General features: G+C 42.9%; 2 long non-coding RNA genes across 2 annotated transcripts; both read left to right on the forward strand.

The window, feature by feature from the left end:
* Nucleotides 1-293: 293 nt before the first annotated feature.
* On the forward strand, nt 294-12,451 carry LOC145822657 (uncharacterized). Its single transcript, XR_014364274.1, has 2 exons — nt 294-690; nt 11,568-12,451. It is a non-coding gene; the product is annotated as an uncharacterized LOC145822657 (long non-coding RNA).
* Nucleotides 3,811-4,479, forward strand: LOC145822656 (uncharacterized). The gene is made up of 2 exons (XR_014364273.1): nt 3,811-4,110; nt 4,236-4,479. It is a non-coding gene; the product is annotated as an uncharacterized LOC145822656 (long non-coding RNA).
* Nucleotides 12,452-16,152: the final 3,701 nt, after the last annotated feature.

A 16,152-nucleotide genomic window follows, 5' to 3' on the forward strand; every position in this document is an offset into this window, starting at 1 on the left:
TTGTGTGGAGCTTGAATAGAATATATTGACAGATATGCTATTTTTTAATTTGAATATGCTTAAAATATGTTGAAAAAATGTTGAAAATATGCTGCTGGATGGAATATGTTGGGGAAAAAAATTTTCTGATATGCTACAATTCGGGGATTTTTCGGGTTCGGGGGCGGGGATGGGGAGGAGGGGATGGGCTCTCCGTTGGGGATTGGGGGCGGGGACGGGGACGGGGAATTTATCATTTTTGAGGATCGAGGACGAGGAGTGTGGTCCCCGGCCCGGCCCTGCCCTGCCCTGCCCCGCCCCGTTACCTTTATTATTTATGCCCCTTTTGTGTGTATATATTTATGATTATGATTATTATTGGTGGAATTTTATAGATATGGGTTTTCATTGTGAATGAGGGTCTTCGGGTGGTAATGATACGTGTCTGTAAATCAAAGTTGAAATTGGTAAGTTTTTGTTGATGGTTGGTGGGCTTTATAGGAGGTGGGTCTATGTTAGTTGCTTTGTAGAATATACAACTCCATTACACTAGTGACTATACATATATAAGCATAAGGTGGACAATATCACTTATTTTATCTGGGAAAAGAGGACCCATATACATTCATCTATACATATATAAGCATATGGTGGAGAATTTGAGAGAGAGAACCATACAGATTTTATATGTAAAGTGGGTTTTTGAATTGGGTTGTGTAGGAGAGGGTTCAAGAAAGGAGTTGGAAAATTCGAAGATCTTCGAAGATCCTTGAAGAACAATTTCGAATTCTCTAGAATATGATGAGAGGCTTAGATTCTTCAATAATCTCAACTTAGGAACACGACAACAAAGGAGATGATGGAGATAAGAGATTGGGTGAAGAAGAAGGCAAAATGGCTAGAGAATAGAATAATGGCAAGGCTCTCCCATTGATCTCCCACTTTCACTTTCAAGGTTGATAATGGAGAAGGGAAATTAGTTCTTTCCCAAGAGTTAAAAATCTCCAAAATCCATCCCTTGTAAAGCTATGGGTGGGTGCTATTTATAGGCACCTCATGATGTAGGATGGAGCCCATGTGCAAGGCACATGGGGGATATTTTCTCTAACCACCTTGTCCGAGGGGGTGACCTCTCCGAGGAGGTGACTTCTCCGAGGAGGTGACTTCTCCGAGGAGGTGACCTCTCCGAGGAAGTGACTTCTCCGAGGAGGTGACCTCTCCGAGGAGGTGACTTCTCCGAGGATGAGAAAACCCCGAAGAGGTGACCTCTCCGAGGAGGTGACTTCTCCGAGGATGAGAAAACCCCGAAGAGGTGACCTCTCCGAGGAGGTGACTTCTCCGAGGAGGTGACTTCTCCGAGGATGAGAAAACCCCGAAGAGGAGATCAATCCCTCGGCGAACCCTTCTTCTTAGCCACACCTAACCAATGATCCCCAATCATCCCAAAGGGTCAGGGGTAGTCCCAGAGGACGTCCTGCCGCAAAATATTGCCGAGTCTCATGGACCCCCCGGGGTCGTGCCACCTCGACCCGGGTATAGGCTAGTTTAACCGAAGAGTGAATTTATCTCCACTCACCGTCCTCGGGATCGGGTCCTTTGTTCGAACTCCATTACGCCCATGGTTCTGGTGCGTAGATCCCGGAAAGCTCCGAGCCCGCAAGTGTTCTGGGACTCATTAACGGAGCGACTTCTAGATTGCGTCTGAATCCGTTCGAAGCCAAGTACTTCAGATCTCTAGATTCGTGGATCCGAATCCTTTCGAGTCCGAGTGCCTCGGATCTCTAGGCTTGCTTAATACCCTTTCGAGTCCGGGCCCGAGTAAGTCTCTAGGTTCGTGGATCCGAACCCTTTCGAGGCTTAGAGCCATTCAGCCCGTTTGATGGCGATAAATCTGGGCCCACCGATTCTTGGACTTGCGATAAATTCGGGCCCACTAATCTTGGGCTATTGGGCCTAAATAATTTAGTGGGCTTAAATTAGCTCCTCTTACATTTGCCCCTTGCGTGTGCGAGAAATTGTAATTTTCTTGGACATGCATACTGTCATTTCTTCGACCCTGCTTCGCATCACGTTTCCCAAAAAAAAAACATGTTGTCACGACAGAGCCTATAGATAAAGTTGATGACGCACTTCAATTTACAAAAAAAATTGACAAGCAAAAATTTAATTTTTTTTTTTTTTTTTTTTTTTTTTTTTTTTTTTTTTTTTTTACATCTCAATATATATATATATATATATTTTTCATTCCAAGCAAATAAAGCACACCGACCATCATTTTTTATTTTAGAAGGATAAGGCCCATTATTTATTTTTATAGGACCATAAATTTTTGACCTAGTCTCTTTTTATCAAACCCTATACTCAGCCGCCCCTCTCTCTAAAACAGAGACCAACCCAGGCTTTTTGTTCTTCAACAAATCTGAGGCTAACGCCATTTGCATGTTGGTCGGCGCAGCTCCAAGCAACACCATCGAAGACCCACGCCACTGTCACGGTTGGCCAGTACTGGAACCAGCTCGCCATGGTAGCTGCTTGCTCATGCTGCTAACGTCCTGCAACCTCGCCACTACCTTCAGCCATGATTTGATCAACGCTGACCACCGTTAACAGCCACAGCTTCGGCTAACACTGGTTCACGTCAACGTCTGCTGCAACTCCCCGTGACGGCGTTGTCCTTATCACCGACCCGACCTACCGCTGGCCCTCTCTTTGCCTCTTTGCTTCCTGCCCCGATTGTCCGACGCTGACCACGCATGTTGCCCGTTCAACGCGACATGCGTTGTCTTGCCCAGCGCTATTTAGCTCATCACCGGTCCTCCCTCTCAGCTTATCAACACTTTTCAGAGTTCCGAACCCCCAGATCTTGGCCTTGATTTCACACCCACTGAAATTCATCGCCCTTGGTTCCAGCCGTGATTAATCAACACCAACCACACCGCCGACTCAGCGCGGTGCCGGTTTGCCCAGTTGCCCAATGCCCGCGCTGTCATTCTCGGTTTGTGAGCAAATGTTGCTGAAACCCCATTCTTGAATATTTTTTTTTTTTGATTTTTCTGATACATAAATATGTATATATGTATTTTTTTTGTTGCTCATGAACCTGGGCTTGCAAAGAATAAATTTGGGATTTGTGTTCTTGACTTCTAAATAGCTAGTGCTTGGTCATGGAGAGAAAAGAAATGCTCCGATATTGAATTTTGCTAATCTTTGTTTTATAGAGTAGCTGAATCACCGAGTTTGAACATAAATATCTGTTGATAATGCTTGATGAAATACATTTTGAATCCTCACTTGGGATCTGAACTATACTGCTGAGACTTGTTAAATCCGAGAATGATGAAATTTTACTGCTCACTTATGTGTTTGAACCACTGTTACCAAATCTTGAACTCATGTTGACAAATCTAACATAAATAGAATATTTGATGCTTGCATTGAAATATTGATGTCAAGGGTGGAGATGTGATAGGAATGATGTCACGCTTGATGCCTTGCGCCAAGACCGAACCAGCCTACCATTGGCCTCTCTTTGCTGAAACTCTTCCTCCGGCTTCGACGGTCCAATGCAAACCACACACGTTCGCCCTCTCAACGCAACGTGTGTGGTTGCTGACTCTTCTGTGGTACCAGCGTTGATTCCGGCTTCAACTTGTCTGACGCCGACCACGCACGTTCGCCCACTCAACGCAACGTGCGTGGTCTTGCCCAGCCTAGCTCAGTCCTGTTGATTACAGTCTATAAAACCTTTCTGATTTCAACTTGAATTCCAACATCGGCTTCGGACTTCACCCCTCTAATAGTCCCAAATTTGTGAGTATGAAATTCGGCTCCCTCTTCCTCTTGTTGAATATAAATTTTGTTATCGAATGATTGATTGTTGCAACCCCGAGAATATTAGATATCATGCTCGAACTCCTGATGTAGAATTCATCGTAGGACTTGTTGATATGATGAAATACCTCGTTGAATAATAAAGATGATATATTGTTGTTTGTTTAACTTGTGGATGCTTGAGAAATACATAGCTGATGCCAAAATTTTGTGTGACCGTTGTAGTTTTACGTCGGCTTGAGAGGAACCAGCCCGGAGAGACAAAAACTTGATTGTTGCATTTTCATGAACTTGCTCAGAGTAATAAAATTGTTGTAGCTTAAATAGATAATTATTATTTGTTGATGTTGCCCCATTCTGATAATGCCTGAATCATGATCTGAAATTAATATTGTTTGTCTCAGTTGTCGGCTTTGCTATTTCAGGCAAATGAATTCTTGATTGAAATCCACGACCTCGGGGCCCTTGGAACCCGCACTAATGAGAGCAAGGGCTGTTCCTCGGAGGTCCGAACAAAAGCAAGACTGTCCCTCGGGAGTCCGAAGGTAGCACACACCCTACTTTGGCAAGAAAGATTCCTCTGGAAGATAACCGAGTCTACCAAGCTTGCACCAACAGTAGTAAAGATTGTCTCTCAGAAGTTCGAGTGAAAACAAGGCTGTCCCCCAGAAGTCCGAGCAGAAACGAGGCTGTCCCTCGGAAGGCTCTCTCTCAGAAGTCCGAGCAGAAACAAGGCTGTCTCTCGGAAGTCCGAGTGGATGTGCACTTCTACTTCGGCAGCTAATGGAAGCAAAGGCTATCCCTCGGGAGTTCGAGTAAGAGTCCACTCTACTTTGAAAAGAAAGATCCTCGGAGCTCGTATTGATGAAATCAAGGGCTGTTCTTCGGACCCGCACTAATGAGAGCAAGAGTTGTCCCTCGGAAGGCTCTCCCTCAGAAGTCCGAGCAGAAACAAGGCTGTCTCTCGGAAGTCCGAGTGGATGCACACTTCTACTTCGGCAGCTAATGGAAGCAAAGGCTATTCCTCAAAGCTCGCACTGGCGGAAGCGAGATCTGTTCTTCGAAAGTCTGAGGCGGAGAACACACTCTACTTTAGCAAGAAAGATCCTCAAAGCTTACATTGATGGAAGCAATAGCTGCTCTTCGGAGGTCTGAGTGGGAGTATACTTCTACTACGTCAAGAAAGGTCTCTTCAGGTTGGTAGCCGAGTCTACTATTCCCCTTTCTTCTTCGAGGGGCAGTAAAAAATTGAAAACTGTTTCAAGCAACATAACACAATGAAGATATACAATGTAGAGAAAATAACTTCTAATGGAGATACATAATATAGAGGAAATAAATTTCTTCATAACATAAGAAAGATAGAACTTCTTGGACAATGTAGTAAATGCAAACTGTAAATGTCATAGATAGACTTCTTCCACGGAATGTTGAAATTTGCCCCTAGAGTTGCAAGATCATTTGGAAAACTTTCACCAGCTGCTCGGGTTGTGGCCATCATGCACCATCATAGCCATGTCTTTGGATCTTTCTATACAGACTGATATCCACATCTCCGCAAGACTTTTCATGGATCTGTTGTAGTCGGAAGCTCGCTTCTTGTTGGCCAACACACCGGGCTAGGAATCCGGTACCTCCTCGGAAGTAAAGTTCACCTTGAATAATTGTGAATTGGGCAAGCTTGGCCATAGTCAGTTTTCTAACTTTGCTTCTGAGTTGTTCGAGGACTTCTCCTCTCCAGTCCTCCGGAAGGTCTTTGTCTTCGGGTATTATTGAAGGTTCCGTTCTCTTCTTGATAACAATTGTTGCCTCTTCCTCTGGAATGTCAACTCTTGCCCCTAATGTTGAGAGGGCATCTGAAAACTTGTTGTCGGAGAGAGGCACATGCTCTATTTCGACCTTCTGAAATTTGTCAAGAAGCCTTTGGACTGCTGTTCGATATGTGGCCAAGGCAGGTTCCTTTAAGACGAATTGTCCTGAAACTTGCTTCACTATCAGCTTTGAGTCCCTCCGGATCCGAATCTGATGTGCTAAGAAGTAATGTCTGAGCTTTTGGGCGGTAAATACCCAAGCTAAGCAATGTCTCTCTATCGGAGTATATTGGACTTCTGCTCCTCGAATCTTCTGGCTGATGTAATACACCGGACGTTCTGCTCCATCTACATCTTGGACCAATAATGCCCCTATGGACTTGGGGGTTGAAGTTAAGTACAACATTAGAGGCACCCCGGGCTGCAGGGCTATCATGGTCTGAGGCGAGGTCAAGGCTGCCTTGATTCTCTCGAAGGCCTTTTGGTACTCCTGGTTCCACTCGAACTTGGCATCTCCTTTTAATAAAGAGCCGAAAGGTGCAGAGATCTCTGCCAGTGCTGGGATAAACCTCCGAATATAAGACACCTTCCCGAGGAACTTCTTTAACTCCTTCTGAGAATGTGGGGGAGGCATTGCTTTGATAGACTTGACCTTGTCTTCATCTGTCTCGATACCATGCCTATGTACAAGAAACCCGAGGAACTTCCCGGCCGTCACCCCGAAAGCACATTTGAGAGGATTCATCCTCAATTCGAATTTCTGGCACCTCTTGAATACCTTCTCAAGGTCTCGGAGATGGTCATCTTCTTTCTTGGGTTTCACCACTAGATCATCGACATAATCTTCCACCTCATGATGGATCATGTCATGAAAGATTGCAGTCATAGCCCTTTGGTAAGTTGCACCGGCATTCTTGAGTCCGAAAGGCATGACTGTATAGAAGAAGTTTCCGAGAGGTGTTCTAAAAGCAGTCTTTTCTACGTCCTCTTCAGCCATCTTAATCTGATTGTATCCACTGAATCCATCCATGAATGAGAACATCTGGTGTCCCGAGGTAGTATCCACGAGGGTGTCGATGTGAGGAAGAGGGAATTCATCCTTCGGGCAAGATTTGTTCATATCTCGAAAGTCTACACATACTCTGATTTGGCCATTCTTCTTCTTTACTGGCACGATGTTTGCTAACCACGTGGGGTACTGTATTGGCCGGATGAAACCAGCCTGTTGAAGTTTTTCAATCTCCTCCTTAATCTTCTCTTCGAGATCTGGATGATATTTTCGAGCAGCTTGCTTAATTGGCTTGGAGTTTGGGAACACATCAAGATAGTGGGAGACTAGGTCAGGATCTAGTCCGGGCATTTCCTTATATGACCAAGCAAACACATCTGAGTATCGGCTTATCAACTTTAACAACTGTTCCCGCTTCTCTGGGCTAAGGCTCGAACTTACGAATACCGGCCTCGGTGCATCTTGTCCATCACTCAGATCTATTTCAATAAGTTGTTCGGGCTGAGGCTTCGGCCCATCTTGCATACATTCTGGAGCCACTTCAAGCTTTATTACTATATCATTGTCAGGAGGCTCTTCTTTTGACTCGGAGTCGGTGACTGAAGAAACCGACTCCCCGCACCTTCATAAATAGTACACCATCTTGCCTCCTTCTCGAACTTTCATCACCTTCCGAGGAATAGGCGGACTTTCTGGTCTAGACATCGCCCGCTTACTTGATTCTGCCATCGACTCCTTGTCATCTTTGATATCCTCCCAACGAGGAATTTTGACCCCTCGAGGCTTAGAGGTGGTGGGAACTTCTTCGACAGCCAGTTCGGTGAAGTAGATGGCATCAGAATAATGAGCTTCATGGATCTCGAAAGGCCTTTCTGTAGCCTGAATTGTCACCGTCTTCTTTCCCCATTTAGCCTTAACACACTGATGATAACTTGATGGTACAGCCCCATATCTATGCATCCAGGTCCTCCCTAGAATGATGTGATAATTTGCTTCAGAATCGATAATATGGAACTTGGTGGCCGAGCGAATTTCTCCAACGGCTAAATCAACTGTTACGCATCCGATAGTAACTTTCCTTTCTCCACCGAAGCCAGTGATAACTATCGGCTGCTTCACAATGCGTTCTTCAGAGATTCCGGCTTTTTCTAGAGTAGCGCGAGTCATAATGTTGATAGAGGCTCCACTATCTAGAAAGGCCCTTTTGAACTCAACCCCGTTAATAAAAACAGTCACATAAAGCGGGCGATTGTGAGAAAAAGGATACTTTCGATCAGCCTCGGAGAAAGTAATGGCACTAGATTGCTCTTTTGCCTTCCTCGGGATAGACCCCTCAGTCGACATGCATTCCTCATGGTGTGCCTCGGCTATATTAATGATAGACTTGGTGATTTCCGTTCTTGCCTCCCTGGAAAGTCCAAGCTGGTCAAAGAACTGCTTGAACTTTACACAGTCTTGCAGGGTTTTGGCATAGTGATCCGGATCTTTTTCCACTCTTGGAGGCTCGTAGTTAACCATCTCCTCGGTCTCCTCAAAATAAGATGCCACATAAACATGGTGTCCTCCTCTTCCATAGTATTCTTCTCCTCCTTCTGGATCAAAGGGATCTTCGCCATGAGTCATAAATGTTCTGCCCTCTGGATCGAGAGCACTTCCATAGTAAACTTGCTCACCCTCTGGCTCGAGGATGTCATCCAGATAACAGTCATCGTCATCGAGATTAGCGATAGCCTCGATCATTGGGCCTTCATAAGCTATCATAGCAACATTCTTGCCCTTGTCTCGGTGTTGAGGATACGGTTGTTCTCGGATGTCTTGAGTCCCTCGCTTTTTGAACCTCAATTCGTCTGCCTCGACTTTATCTCTGAAGATTTTCCTGAGAGTCCAACACTTCTCTGTCGGATGTTTCAATGTACGATGGTAGACACAAAATTCAGGGCTCTCACGGTCCTTTTTTGATGGCATTTCTTCAACATAAGGCAATTTTAGCTCTCCGTCAGCCACCCATTCCTTAACTAGAGCTTTCACTTCCTCGATTCCACATGGATAAGAAACATTCCCCTTTTCACCATTATATTGCTTTCTTTTCTGGCCTCTATGACCTCCTCCTTGTGAATTTCGGGTATCCGGGGCAGAGGCAGCAGCAACGATAGGTCCACGAGATGACTTGAAACTAGTCTTGTAACTGGCTTTAAATCCGGACTCCTGAGCCTGAGGAATGCTAATGTTCCGAGCTGCTTCTATTAATGCCGAGAAGGTGGGTAGCTTGTGGTTAACTAGAAATATTTTGTACCTGCTCAATGCCCCTTCTAGACAAATTTGAACCAGATAACTCTCCTCAACTGCTTCATGACAATCCACGGCCTTGTCCTGAAACCTTTTGACGTAGTCAAGGATGTCTTCACTTTCTTGTTGCTTCTCTTTACACAATGTAAGTGTGGTCACCTTCTCCGCCACTTGAAAGAACTTGGAGTGGAATTTGTTAACCATTTCCTCCCAACTTCGGACAGAGTTTGGGGCCAAATTAACATACCAACTATATGCTCGGTCGGTGAGGGACTTAGAGAATTCTCTCAGTCGGAGGACGTGGTTCGAACCATGAATACCTAGAGTCTCGATGAATCGCACAACATGTTCTCGGGCATTTCCTTGTTTGCCGTCGAACTTGATGAACTTCGGCACTGTATACCCCTCAGGGTATGGATAGCTCAGCATCTCAATGGGGTAAGGCGGCTTGACGTCTGGATCAGGCAAAGAGGGTAAGGTCCTCTTGCCCCGTTCGAGATCGAACATGGCCTGCACATCGGCGAGAGTGAGAAACTGTTGAGGGAGAGAGTTTGATGGTGGTATTCCCGGGACTTGGCTTATGTACCCGAAGATTGAGCTAGGGGCGTCTTGGCCATTCTGGTGCTGCGAATTCATCATTGGTGAGGACATTTGACGATACTGGCCATCAGCGCCTATAGACAAGCCAGTTGGTGATGGGATATTGAATTGAGGCCCATAGAGTCCACCGCACGGCGCCGCTATACCGGGTTGTGCTTGCAGATTTGTTGTCGGCACCAAAGGAGGCCCGCTTGGTGCTTGGGTAACATTCACTGGTGGCGTAACAAGATTAGGTACAGGCATAGCTCCCTTTTGCGCCATCATGCTCCTTATGTTTTCCTGGACACCAGCAGTCGTTGGAGCGCCATTCATTACACCAGAAACTCCCCTAGTCACCATTGGATCTTGGCTCGGCACGCCATGGAGCCCGGGCATGGGCAAACTGCTGCCGCCTACTGTGGTTTGAGCATGTGTTACTGTGGCCGTGTTGCCATGAGCCATAGGCTGATTGGGGCCTACTTCTCCTTGGATTTGATTTTGCGCTCCGGCGGGAATAACTCCACCACCAGTTTGATTTCCGTTTGGCGCTGGTGCAAAGTTAGAACTCATCACCAACATGGTGTGAGTGAGATTCTGAAGAGTGGTAAGAATCTCTTGCTGAGTATTTTGAAGTCCTTGAATGGCTTCAAGCAAAAGTGGTTGATCTGGAGCCATGGTTCTGTCATCACCACCATTAGAGGATCCTTGTTGGTGAACTTCATCTTCTCCCGCCATCCTTGTTGGAGTTGTGTGGATTCCAGATCTCGTTGAGACCATTAACCAATCCGCCTCCCCAGCAGAGTCGCCAAAAATGTAGGAGAGGGTTCAAGAAAGGAGTTGGAAAATTCGAAGATCTTCGAAGATCCTTGAAGAACAATTTCGAATTCTCTAGAATATGATGAGAGGCTTAGATTCTTCAATAATCTCAACTTAGGAACACGACAACAAAGGAGATGATGGAGATAAGAGATTGGGTGAAGAAGAAGGCAAAATGGCTAGAGAATAGAATAATGGCAAGGCTCTCCCATTGATCTCCCACTTTCACTTTCAAGGTTGATAATGGAGAAGGGAAATTAGTTCTTTCCCAAGAGTTAAAAATCTCCAAAATCCATCCCTTGTAAAGCTATGGGTGGGTGCTATTCATAGGCACCTCATGATGTAGGATGGAGCCCATGTGCAAGGCACATGGGGGATATTTTCTCTAACCACCTTGTCCGAGGGGGTGACCTCTCCGAGGAGGTGACTTCTCCGAGGAGGTGACTTCTCCGAGGAGGTGACCTCTCCGAGGAAGTGACTTCTCCGAGGAGGTGACCTCTCCGAGGAGGTGACTTCTCCGAGGATGAGAAAACCCCGAAGAGGTGACCTCTCCGAGGAGGTGACTTCTCCGAGGATGAGAAAACCCCGAAGAGGTGACCTCTCCGAGGAGGTGACTTCTCCGAGGATGAGAAAACCCCGAAGAGGAGATCAATCCCTCGGCGAACCCTTCTTCTTAGCCACACCTAACCAATGATCCCCAATCATCCCAAAGGGTCAGGGGTAGTCCTAGAGGACGTCCTGCCGCAAAATATTGCCGAGTCTCATGGACCCCCCGGGGTCGTGCCACCTCGACCCGGGTATAGGCTAGTTTAACCGAAGAGTGAATTTATCTCCACTCACCGTCCTCGGGATCGGGTCCTTTGTTCGAACTCCATTACGCCCATGGTTCTGGTGCGTAGATCCCGGAAAGCTCCGAGCCCGCAAGTGTTCTGGGACTCATTAACGGAGCGACTTCTAGATTGCGTCTGAATCCGTTCGAAGCCAAGTACTTCAGATCTCTAGATTCGTGGATCCGAATCCTTTCGAGTCCGAGTGCCTCGGATCTCTAGGCTTGCTTAATACCCTTTCGAGTCCGGGCCCGAGTAAGTCTCTAGGTTCGTGGATCCGAACCCTTTCGAGGCTTAGAGCCATTCAGCCCGTTTGATGGCGATAAATCTGGGCCCACCGATTCTTGGACTTGCGATAAATTCGGGCCCACTAATCTTGGGCTATTGGGCCTAAATAATTTAGTGGGCTTAAATTAGCTCCTCTTACAGGTTGTTTTGTATTATCAGAGAAGTTGAAAATATTTCAAGTTTTCATATTGTGTTATGCAATTCTAATCTTATAAAGCTTCATAGAGCCTTTGAAGTACTGTCATGAACTCTCTCTCTCTCTCTATATATATATATATATATGTGTGTGTGTGTGTACAATTGGGTAGGTACTAGAAGAGGAGACACATCCTATCCTAGTGTCCCTGCCATGACCCACCATTGAATTCTTGTCAAGCCATTGGTTGGTGTATTGCTAAGTGTAGACTTTTTGCCATCTATTCTATAATTTTATTTTATTTTTGCCTGTGAAAAAATTCTTAAACATAAGTTTCCAAAACACAAGCAAATTACTGGGTGCTTTAATAGTGCGTTTCCTATATGAGGTGAGGGGAAAATAATATATTGTAGTTTATTAGTCAAGTGAAAAAAATAAAAAAAATTATTTGTCATGCCTTAGATATTTATGCATCTTGGTGTGTGTGTGTGTATGATGGTTTTGCTTTTTCTTTTGAAATTTGTGAGAGAATGAATTCTTGTTAAAGCATCTTTAATATGCACATTATTGTTGTTTTGTGGAGCAAGCAATTGCCAAGGATCCCATTCTATCAAGGTGCAAAATTATTGCAGAACCTTGGGACTATGAAGGCCTTTATATTGTTGCAAGATTTTCAAATTGGGATCGATAACTCTTGTTTAACAGTTTCCCTTTTTTTAGAGTACATTTGACATGAATCATGTAGTAGTGCAGAGAATATTGTTATGTTGTATTGTGATTTTGTGTTGTAAATAAGTTTTCATGTTCATAAATGTATTGCTTTTGTTTATAATCTTCAAGGACTCAATAATTTTATTCCTCAAATAAAGGACAATTTTAACGTGTGCAATAGTATTGGTACATGGTAACCAAATTGAAAAAGCAGCCTTTTTTAGAGTAAAAATTCTCATGGTCTTCTCATATGTAACAATAATATTTATGCACCTTGTATTCATGCTCTGTTCCCCATTTATGTCTTAGCAGCTGGATGTACTTGGCTGAAAACGGAATCAGATCTTTCACCCAAAGACCTTAAAATATACTTTATTTATTGAGAGGGAGACAAACATTACCATAATTTAGACAAATTCTACTTAGTAGGTGATTTCCTTTTCTTAATATATGGAGCCTAAGTAACCAAGGCATGGACCAAATTGGTCTCCCCTCCCCCCCGTTTAAACATTTTAAAGTAGTTGAGCATTCAATTGTACATTGATATTTTATGTATCTTAACACGTAATAGGCACCGGAAACACTTACCACTTGTTACGAGCATGTTTATGTATGGCACCTACGATATGTGTGGCTCAAAAGCCTCTTGACACAACAACTTCTCTCAAAACATACTTCAAACTCCAATGGTGGTCTAAGCATGCATTATCAGTCCTGTAAAGGAGTGCCCTGACTCCCAGTTTTAAGTCAAAGACTCATATTGTACTACCTATCTATCCACCACAAAGGCACCTCCCAGTGCTTATGTTGTAACACTAGACCTCTATGGGTTAGGACCAAGATCTAGGGAGCTTCTCAAGCTCTGCATGCTGTTTCTATATGACCTTAAGTGTTGCATTTTGCAATCCTTCTAGTGTTCTCGGTGCCTAGAATTAAGGGTTGCCTGAGGTCTGATTGTCATGATCTTGGGGTCACAACTCTTTTTGTCAATCTTATAAAGAAAGGAACCCATGTGTTCTCCGAACCACATGTCACATCATCCTCCAAGATGTGTCAGCCTCTTCATGTACTTCGTCATGTGAAGTGGATCTTCCTGATATTGTCTCTTGTTCTAAGTAGGCAAGTTTCAACTTGCCTTTCGGAGCTTATAAATGACTATTTTGATTTTTTGCACTATTTCAGCAGCAAGTGCGTTGGAGTCTGTGCCTTAGTGTCCCTATGGAAAAGTCACTCCTTATTTTGTTGCTGCTGACCTCTTTCTCTCGTTGGTTCTCACTGAAGTTTGAGCTCCTCAGATCCCATACTACCCTACATGTTATATCGTACGTCTAAACCATGGTTTTTAAAAATGGGCCACAATGTAACTGTTATGTAACTGTATGGGTGGTTATCACCGTCCATTATGGCCACTATAGTGGTGTGATTGAGACACCTATTTGTTGTGTAATCTGGAGTTGCCCACTGAAAACCCCACCAATTTAGTGCTTTTGCTGCTGCTGCACTTAGTTGCTGTTGCTGCAGAGTTGTTTTTGCAGTTGCTGCAAGTTGCCCACTGAAAACCCCACCAATTTAGTAGCTCAGACCATATCTTCCACGCTTTAGAGCATTGTAACAGAACATGGTTGCTAGATTCAGCTTCACTTTTACAAAAAAAGGCAGACATTACTATAGCACCATTTTTTTGGCAAATAGTCAGCTGTTTTCACCCTCCATTACCAAGCGAACCCGCCGAAAAACTGGGTTCGGGAGGGGCAACATTAAACCATAATAGCTTAGGCACAAGCAAATTGGATCCATGTTGGTCCTCAGCCCACCTTCAGCCATAGAACTTTGAGTTGAACATGGAAGCAAGATCAAAGAGTTGAAGAAGAAATATGTCACAAGAAGTGTGATCAATATAAGAAGAAATGCTCCTAATTTTAAGGTTTTCATTCTCTCTCTCTAGCCAATCTCTTTATCTAGACCAGTGTTTTTAAAGGCTCAAGGCGCATTAAGGCGCCGAAGGTCTCTTGGAGCCTAGGCGCAAGGCGCAAGGCGAGGCGCGGGCTTTATTGAAGTAAGGCGCACAGTATTCGTAAAAAATAGAAAAATTAATATAGACTAATCATTCATAGTACTAAGATAATTTTTTAAAAAATAAAAAGTAATCAAGATTCAAGACAAAATATAGAATAATTCTCAAAGCCATGAAAGTGCATATTACATAACATTTCAATTTTTAAAGATCAAATAATCCACATTCAATAAAATAAAAACATAAACACTAAACATCTAAAACATAAATATTCAACAAATACTAATATATGTCTTAACACTTAAAAACATCAACACCAATTTTCTATTAATGTATAATGTATGTAATTTAATGTATGTAATGTATGAATTAATTAATGTTATGAATCAATTTTCAATTTTTTTAATTAATGGTGAATTAATTAATTTCAGTATAATGATGAATCAATTTCAGTATAATATAATCATAATAAATGTAATATATCTATTTTTTTATTTATGTATGTATGTATGAATTAATTAATTAATTTATTTGTTTATGTAATAATCAGGGTTATGAAAGTCAAATAATTGAAAAAAAAAATTATTTATTTATTTATCATAATCAATTTATTTATTTATTTATTTATTTATTTATCATAATCAATTTATTTATTTATGAATTAATTAATTTATCATAATCAATTAATTAAGTTATTTATGAATTTATCATAATCAATTAATTAAGTTATTTATGAATTTAATTATCAATTAATTAAGTTATTTATGAATTTATTTATTTATTTATTTATTTATTTATTTATTTATCATAATCAAAAGAAAAGAAAAGAAAAAAAAATAAAAAATAAAAAATAAAAACAGATCACCTTCAACGAAGGTAAAAGAAAAGAAAGAAAAAAAAAAAAAAAAAAAAAAAAACAGAGAACCTGCGAAGACGATCGAAGAAGAAGGAGAAGGGGAGAGAGTCGATCTGCGAAGCCCAGACGTTGTCGATCGAAGTTGAACTCGAGCCTGCGAAGTCGATCGAGAACCTGCGAAGTCGAACCTGCGAGAAGTCGATCGAAGTCGAGTCGCGAGAAGTCGAGTCGCAGACTTCTTTTTTGGAACACAGGTTCGTAATCGATCGATTAGGGTTCCTATTTGTCTCATATGCTACATGGGTCGTAATCCTCTGTGATTACGAGCCATTCGAAAGGTTATCTGAGTCGTTAGATCAGATCTACGACTTGAACACTGAGTCGCGCCTAGGCGATCGCCTTGCGCCTCTCTCGCCTTGATCAAGTCGCGTCTAAGGCGAGCGCCTGGTTCAATCCGCGTCGCCTGGTACCTGTACAGGCGCAGATGCTGAGCCTCGACTCGCCTTGCGCCTAGGCGTGCGCCTAGGCGCGCCTTTGACAACACTGGTACCACCTACTTTGGTTTTATGTGCCAATTACACATCTTTGAATTACTGAATAATGAAATCATTACCTTGCCTCAAATCATTTCCTACAATTTTTTAAGATTTATGCATCACAAGAATATTAATCTTATTTTGTGATTAGGCGGGACATGATTCGAACTTGCAGTCCACTCATGGGAAAAGGGCCCCCTTTTATTTTTATTTTTAGTCCTTTACTTCAAAAGAAATTTCTTGAAAATCAGTTAAAAGCTGCACAGAATCCTGTTGAACTTAGGTTAAAATTGTGAATTTAATAAACACCATTTTTAGACACTAAAAACAAATAAACATAATACAATGAACTAATCAAATATGTCTTTAATTTTACACAGTGTAGGCTCACTCTTGGACAATATTTTTTTTTGTGTGACTAGGTAGTGGAACTCTTTGAAAAAAAGTGTGAGGTGGTCCCTATTTGTAAATTA

The sequence above is a fragment of the Camellia sinensis genome, chromosome 3 (genome assembly GCF_055761805.1).
Source record: "Camellia sinensis isolate YWXY chromosome 3, ASM5576180v1, whole genome shotgun sequence".
Taxonomy (NCBI): domain Eukaryota; kingdom Viridiplantae; phylum Streptophyta; class Magnoliopsida; order Ericales; family Theaceae; genus Camellia; species Camellia sinensis.